The sequence below is a fragment of the Triticum urartu genome, chromosome 2A (assembly GCF_056163025.1).
Source record: "Triticum urartu cultivar PI428250 chromosome 2A, HENAU_Tu73, whole genome shotgun sequence".
Taxonomy (NCBI): domain Eukaryota; kingdom Viridiplantae; phylum Streptophyta; class Magnoliopsida; order Poales; family Poaceae; genus Triticum; species Triticum urartu.
Window position 1 is genome coordinate 533,273,007 of NC_141874.1, and position 8,643 is coordinate 533,281,649.

Below are 8,643 nucleotides of genomic sequence, written 5' to 3' on the forward strand. Positions count from 1 at the left end.
AGGGGATCAGGCATATGTTACAAAATTCAGTAAGTGGTATCTGATGGTTTTTAACATATAAATCAAAGGTAACTTCAGGAGGATTATTCCTAGGCAGGAAAGTAAAGCTCTGAACAAAAATGTTTGTGAGGATTTGGTGCTGTTCACACTCATCTGCGATGAAGTCGGTGAGGCCGGCATTAGCAGCTGCTACCTCTTGAGCATGCGTTGGTTTTCCCTCGAAGAGGAAAGGGTGATGCAGCAAAGTAGCGTAAGTATTTCCCTCAGTTTTTGAGAACCAAGGTATCAATCTAGTAGGAGACTACATGCAAATCGCTTAATACCTGCACAAACAATCAAGAACCTTGCAACCTACGCAATAAAGGGGTTGTCAATCCCTTCACGGCCACTTGCAAAAGTGAGACCTGATAAAGATAATAAGATAAATATTTTTGGTATTTTTTTTGTAAAGATTGCAAAATAAATAGTAAAGTAGAATTATAGATTGGAAACTTATATGATATAAAGTAGACCCAGGGGCCATAGGTTTCACAAGTGGCTTCTCTCAAGATAGCATATATTACGGTGGGTGAACAAATTACTGCCGGGCAATTGATAGAAAAGAACATAGTTATGAGAATATCTAGGCATGATCATGAACATAGGCATCACGTCCGTGTCAAGTAGACCAAAACGATTCTGCATCTACTACTATTACTCCACACATCGACCGCTATCCAGCATGCATCTAGAGGTATTAAGTTCATAAGAACAGAGTAACACATTAGGCAAGATGACATGATGTAGAAGGATAAACTAAAGCAATATGATATAACCCCCATCTTTTTATCCTCGATGGCAACAATACAATACGTGTCGGTTCCCTTTTTGTCACTGGGATCAAGCACCGCAAGATTGAACCCAAAGCTAAGCACTTCTCCCATTGCAATAAAGATCAATTTAGTAGGCCAAACCAAACTGATAATTCAAAGAGACCTGCAAAGATATCAAATCATGCATATAAGAATTCAAAGAAGAATCAAATATTTTTCATAGATAATCTTGATCATAAACCCACAATTCATTGAATCTCGGCAAACACACCACAAAAAGGATTACATCGAATAGATCTCCAAGAACATCAAGGAGAACTTTGTATTGAGAACCAAAGAGAGAGAAGAAGCCATCTAGCTAATAACTATGGACCCTAAGGTCTGTGGTAAACTACTCACACATCATCGGAGAGGCTATGGTGTTGATGTAGAAGCCCTCCGTGATCGAATCCCCCTCCGGCAGATCGCCGGAAAAGGCCCCAAGATGGGATCTCACGGGTACAGAAGGTTGCGGCGGTGGAGAAGTGGTTCCGTGGCTCCCCTGGATGTTTTCTGGGTATAAGAGTATATATAGGCAAAAGAAGTAGGTTGGTGGAGCTATGAGGGGCCCACGAGGGTGGGGGGCGCGCCTCCATACCTCGTGACCGACTCGTTGCTTCCTTGACCTCCACTCCAAGTCTCCAGGATTGCGTTTGTTCCAAAAAAAATCCTCGTGAAGGTTTAGTTCCGTTTGGATTCCGTTTGATATTCCTTTTCCGCAGAACACTAAAATAGGCACAAAAAAAAGCAATTTGCATCGGGCCTTCAGTTAATAGGTTAGTCCCAAAAATAATATAAAATAGTATATTAAAGCCCATTAAACATCCAAAACAGATAATATAATAGCATGGAACAATAAAAAATTATAGATAAGTTGGAGACATATCAGCATCCCCAAGCTTAATTCCTGCTCGTCCTCAAGTAGGTAAATGAAAAAACGGAATTTTTGATGTGGAATTCTACCTAACATAATTTTCAATGTAATATTCTATATTATGGTATGAATGTTCAGATCCGAAAGATTCAAGACAAAAGTTTAATATTGATATAAAAATAATAATACTTCAAGCATACTAACGAAGCAATTATGTCTTCTCAAAATAACATAGCCAAAGAAAGCTCATCCCTGCAAAATCATATAGTTTGGCCATGATCCATCTTCATCACACAAAATGCTGTCATCATGCACAACCCCGATGACAAGCCAAGCAATTGTTTCATACTTTAGTATTCTCAAAATGTTTCAACTTTCACGCAATACGTGAGCGCGAGCCATGGACATAGCACTATGGGTGGAATAGAATATGATGATGGAGGTTGTGTGGAGAAGACAAAAAAGGAGGAAGTCTCACATTGACGCAGCTAATCAACGGGCTATGGAGATGCCCATCAATTGATGTCAATGTGAGGAGTAGGGATAGCCATGCAACAGATGCACTAGAGCTATAAATGTATGAAAACTCAACAAAAGAAACTAAGGGAGTGTGCATCCAACTTGCTTGATAACGAAGACCTAGGGAATTTGAGGAAACCCATTTTTGGAATATACAAGTGAAGTTCTATAATGAAAAATTCCCACTAGTATATGAAAGTGACAAAATAAGAGACTCTCTATCATGAAGATCATGGTGCTACTTTGAAGCATAAGTGGGGAAAAAGGATAGTAGCATTGCCCCTTCTCTCTTTTTCTCTCATTTTTTATTTGGCATTTCTCTTTTTTTTGGCCTTTCTCTTTTTTTCTCACATGGGGCAATGCTATAATAATGATGATCATCACACTTCTATTTATTTACAACTCAATACTAGAATAAAATATGACTCTATATGGCCTCCGGCGGTGTACCGGGATGGGCAATGAATCAAGAGTGACATGTATGAAAAATTATGCATGCTGGCTTTCCACAAATACGATGTCAACTACATAATCATGCAAGGCAATATGACAATGATGATGCGTGTCATAATAAACGGAACGGTGGAAAGTAGCATGGCAATATATCTCGGAATGGCTATGGAAATGCCATAATAGGTAGGTATGGTGGCTGTTTTGAGGAAGATATAAGGAGGCTTATGTGTGATAGAGTTTATCATATCACAGGGTTTGTATGCACCGGCGAAGTTTGCAGCAACTCACGAGGTGAGAAAGGGTAATGCACGGTACCGAAGAGGCTAGCAATGATGGAAGGGTGAGAGTGCGTATAATCCATGGAGTCAACATTAGTCATAAAGAACACACATACTTATGCAAAAATATACAAGTCATCAAAACCAAGCACTGCGCGCATGCTCCTAGGGGGATAGATTGGTAGGAAAAGACCTTCACTTGTCCCCGACCGCCACTCATAAGGAAAGCAATCAAAGAACACATCATGCTTCAAATTTGTCACACAATGTTTACCATACGTGCATGCTACGGGACTTGCAAATATCTACACAAGTATTTCTCAAATTCACAATTACACAAATAGCACGACTCTAATATTAGCATCTTCATATCTCAAAACAATCATCAAGTATCAAACTTCTCATAGTATTCAATGAACTTTATATGGAAGTTTTTATTATACCCATCTTGGATGCCTATCATATTAGGACTAATTTTATAGCCAAAGCAAATTGCCATGCTGTTCTAAAAGGCTCTCAAAATAATATAAGTGAATCACGAGAGATCAACAATTTCTATAAAATAAAACCACCACCGTGCTCTAAAAAGATATAAGTGAAGCACTAGAAAAAATATCTAGCTCAAAAGATATAAGTGAAGCACATAGAGTATTCTAATAAATTCCGATTCATGTGTGTCTCTCCAAAAGGTGTTGTCGGTGTACAAAAAGAGGGGTACACGTTTTGTACCCCTATAACTGTGCACGGGCAGTCTGAACCACGGGCACCACCACACCAAGCAAGGCAAGGGAGGTGAGCCAGGTTAATACCGAAGCTCAAGAGAACTAGAACGACGCCAAGGCCAAGACCACGAAGAGCAAAGGGGACAAAGCGGACTCCCCCGGCAAGATCCTTGCCGAGAGACAGTTCTAGCAGCCCCGGCAAGACCCTTGGCGCGGCGACTCGTCCCGCGCCTACGGAGAAAATCACCCTTGAGTACACTGCCCCCAAAGGGCAAGGATTCGGGAGACATCCCCGCGGCGGCATGCAGATCTTTGTGAAGACATTCAAGATCAGATGCGCACTAAGGAGACGACGACCCTTGGCGGGATCCCAGCCAAGGAAGACCACAAGGCCCCCGGTAAGCGCCTTGTCGGGGATGACAGCAGGCGCCTCGGCAAGACCCTTGCCGGGGCCCCGGCAAGGCCCTTACCGAGGACACCCGCAGGGCCACCATCAGGCCCACGTCGACTGAACCTCCACCACCGCATGCATGCAGCTGCCGACCCAACCAGCTGGGCAGGCACCTGCGTGGCGGCATGCAGATCTTCGTGAAGACCCACCACTGTGCCACCTCAGCTGCCTGCCTACCTACGTGGCATCGCAAGCATCGCTGGCTAGGGCGCGTGTCGACACAAGAAGGAGCGGCGACGGACGAGATAGGTTTCTCCCCCGTCCCCGATAAAGCAAGGACACCTAAGCAAGACACATTAAATGCGCCTTGTCATGTAATGCGAGGGATAACCTCGCATCACTGTACCCTTTCCACCTCATGTGTGTCACTGTGGCCACCCCTTTTCCTATAAAAGGAGGCCCGAGGCGACAAGGAGAAGGATTCGGCTTTTTGGAGCTCCTCACGCCCCATAGCTAGCTCAAGAACACAGATATACAATCCACCAAAGCAGGAGTAGGGTTTTATGCATCCTTGTGGCCCGAACCTGGATAAACGAACTGTGTGCTACCTGTTAGATCCGCTCTTCCCACGAACCCGCGCCCCGCTAACCGCAGTAGGGATTCTTGTGATCCCATAGGTGTCGTTCCCACCGACATCTTTGGCGCGCCAGGTAGGGGGAGCCGTTGTGAGAATCGGCTCTAGCAATCAGCCCAGCACTCCTTCGTCTTTGTGGCTCTTGGAGAGGAAAGAGGCCGGAAGATCAGCGCTCGAGCGACTACAAACAGAAGCTAAGTTGCACTGAACCCTTATTTGTTCTATCCTTCTTATATGAGGTTATCCCCCCCCCCCGAGATGTCACGCCTTTGTATGAGAGACCTGCACGCCAGGGGGGGCTCTCCCATGATCGGCGACGCCCTTGCCATGTTTCGAGTCTGCTCAACAGCTCAAGCGGCTACGTCGAGAATGGCAGAGTAGCCTTCTGCGATCAACAACGCCCTCGATTCTGACTCGAGTCAAGCTCGACAGTTCAAGCGGCCGCGTTCAGAACGGAAAGGTGGCTCGTCCGGCAGCACGTGTACCCAGCAGGCCCATGGGGATCCGTCCCCAAAACATCGCTAGGGGCTTCCGCGCCGGCGAGCCTACCCAATCGACGTAGGGCGCGCATACAAAGAGGAATTGAACGGGGAAATAACGTGCATGAAATTAAAAGTACTGCAAAGTTATATTACATCACATCATTGCTGCGGTTCTAACTAAAGATGAAATTTGTCTTTGTCGTGAACCTGCAACGGCGGTGAAGAACGGGATGCCTAGTACCGGCGCTAGCCTTCCACCCTCTTGATTTCATCGATGCTGCTGATGACGGGCTTGATGCTGCTGATGACGGGCTTGATGCTGCTGATGACGGGCTTGATGCGCTCCTTGAGCACCGTGAGGTCAGTACCCTCCGGCAAGCTATCCATCGCGGCACCGAAGTCGAGGTCGGGATTCCAGTACGCCATCTTGGTGAGGACCTTGGTCATGACGCCACGGCAAAGTTGCCGGGCTTCCCCGGCCAACGTGGCCGCTCTGCTGGAGTGAAGATAAGCCAAGGCTCCAAGGACGCCCTTGAAGAACAGAGTCAGCTTGGTGTTAACGGTCCCGCTGCGCTCAGGGGCGTACCTCACGTTTGGCATCCCCATGGTGGCCAACTGTGAGGTGACCCTGCCGGCGACGTCCTCCAGACGGTTGATCCATCTGTTCTCGCCCGCCACGTATTCCTGATGGGAGGCGGCCTCGTTCGCCCGCAGCTGCTTCTCCTCCTCCAGACTCCTGGTCAAGATCTCCTCCCGAGCCCTGCTCTCCGACAACATCTTCTTGAGATCCTCCAGCTTCAGCTTGAGATCTCTGACGGAGTTTTGCGCTTCGGAGAGCTCCCCAGTCCTGCTGATGACCGCTCCTTGCGCCTCCACCAAGGCGCTGTTGAGCGTGCTCTTCTCGTTGGACAGCTTGAGGGCCTGCTCCTTCAGCTCATCCCGCTCCACCTCCAACCCCCTTGCTTTGTCGGCATGGGCCAGAGCGTGGGCATGGAGTGCCTCCTTGTGCCTCTGCTCCAGCTCGTGAGTCCGCCATGCGACAAGGGACTCGAGTTCCTCATCCTTGCCATGGAGCGCTGCGGCAAGCTTCGCCTCACGCACGGTGAGGTCCTCTTCCTGGGAAACCAGTGCGGCTTGATGCTGGTTCCGGACGGCCTCGGCGACGGCAGCCAAGTTTGCCGCCTTTTCCTGGGCCTTCTCGATGTCAGCCATATTCATGGTGAGCTCGACATTGCACTTGGCCAATTCCTCCTGAAAGGCCCTCTGCTCCTCGCGAGTCTGGTGGAACCAGGTCTACGTCTCGGCAACGCGCGCCTTGAAATCCACCTCCGCCTGGTCCACCGTTGCCGTCCTGGACTTAACCTTGTCCAGACGGACGTGGTAGAGCGCCTGGAGTTTTTGGAAGTTGGCCCCCATAGCGTGGAAAAGCTGCTCTTCTGGAGAACCATCACCGCCAACGCTCGGCTCATCGACAACCTCGAGCCCGGTGGCGACAAGCACATCGCCGTCAAAGACTTCCCCTTAGGCGGGCGCCCGGGAACTTGACGCCCCTGGGATATGGACGAAAAGATCGTCGCCCACCTTCAGATATCTGCCGGGGCCCGAGGTTGAGGAGGAGGGAGGCTGATCATCAACCACCTCTTCCTCGGCAGTGGCCTTGCCGGCTTCCCCGGCAGGCTCGCCGCTGGCACCCTCGGCAGAAGCCTCGCTGGTCGCCTTGGCGGCCCCTGCAGTGGTGTCCTCGGCAGCATCCTTGGCGGCCTCATCGGCGGCGACCTCGCCAGCATCCCTGGTGGCAATCCTGTCAGCCCCCGCCGCGGCCTCCCCAGCAATATTCCCAACAATGGCATCCACGTCCTCCATACCTATTGAAGGAGGGCCTGGGTAGTAATGGGAGCATTGAAGCCAAGAAAAAGAATAAGGAGAATAAACAGAGATGGAGGACAGGCGACTCACCAGTGCCAGGCTGTGAAGCAGAAGTCCCCTCCCCGCCAGCATTTGGCGCCGTGGTAGAGTCACCAGCGCCCAAGTTCCCCTCTTCCTCCATGGGTGTGGGCTCCGTGCTTGATGCCCCTGCCGGGGACGCCCCTCGCGGCGGTGTAGTCGATAGGGGTGGTGTGTTGGGGGTAGCCCTCTGCGGCTCCTCCTGCTGCCGCTCCCCTCCTGCAAACCTGACAAGGTCAACACCTTAGCATTGAATGCCTACCACGTGTCGAATAAGAGGAGGGTGACGAACTTACGCTGGGGGCTGTGCCGGGGGCTGCTGTCCGGGCTGCTCAACACCACCAGTGGCGTCTTTGAAGCCCTAGCCGGGGGCTGACTGCTCACCGAGGCCTTCGCCCTCTTCACCCTCTAGGCCAACGTCTTTGCATCCCTGCAAAAGCAAAAACGGATCAAGATAAGTGAGTTGATTCAGGGGAATGGAAATGGCAGTAAGGGACGGAGTACTTACTCGTCATCTATCTCCTCTTCCTCCGCCACTTTCCTTTTCCTCTTCGGGCTGAGAGGCCCGAGATCAAAAGTGACCTCCGCGTCAACATTCGAGTCGACATCTGCCGGAGGAGGCGAAGACGGCGGGGTTTGTGTGCGCCCAGATGAAGAAGGGGTTGTTGTCTTCTTCTTCTCAGCGGCCTTCGTCAGCCTCTTGGCTGCCGTGGCCCTCGTGTGACGCCCAGACCCCTCCAGGGTCAATTGAGGCCGCGTAGCCCTGCTGGGCTGGACCGGCTCGCCGGAGCCAGCCCGCCGCGGGACTTGCCCTCTTCCCCTGGTTGGCGTCGAGCCCGCCGCCACGTCCTCCTCCTCCGACGACTCGTCGGTCGCGTCTTCGACAAGCAGAGCACCGGTGTCAGCGCTGCCGGCCTCCTCGGTGGCCGCCGCCCACCGGGCAAGCTCCTCTTCCTCCGCAGCCGTTGCGGCCTTGTCCTCCACACCCCCGGCACTGTCGGCCTCCATGGCAAGCTGTGCCTCCCTCACACTAGTGGTGATGTAGTCCAGCTCTGCCTGGGTGGTGTCCATGACAAGCCGCCGCTCGGCATCAGCATTAACATATACCTCAATCAGGGTGTCGAAGAATTGCTGCCCATCCGCGTCCTTCGGCTCCTTCCAGCTCGGGACAGGGCCGTGCGCATTACAGTGCAGCATCATGGCGATGATCTCGGACCGACGTGAATTGTTGCACAACGGGACCACCCCCGCTGGCAACTTGAAAAACGGCCCCTTGATGGCCTTGCCAACCTTTGCGGCAGCCCTCGCGGCCTTGCCGGTCTGTTCGACCTCGCCATCATGACCCACTTCAAGCTAGAAAAGCCGCTGGCAAAAGTGGGCATGCACTAACACCGTGAAATTGTGGTCGAGGCCGGGGCGGAGTCGCATAATGTCAGCCGGATTCGTAAAAAGCCAGGCTGGTCTCCCCTTGTTGTGCAACGGGGCGATCCGGCGA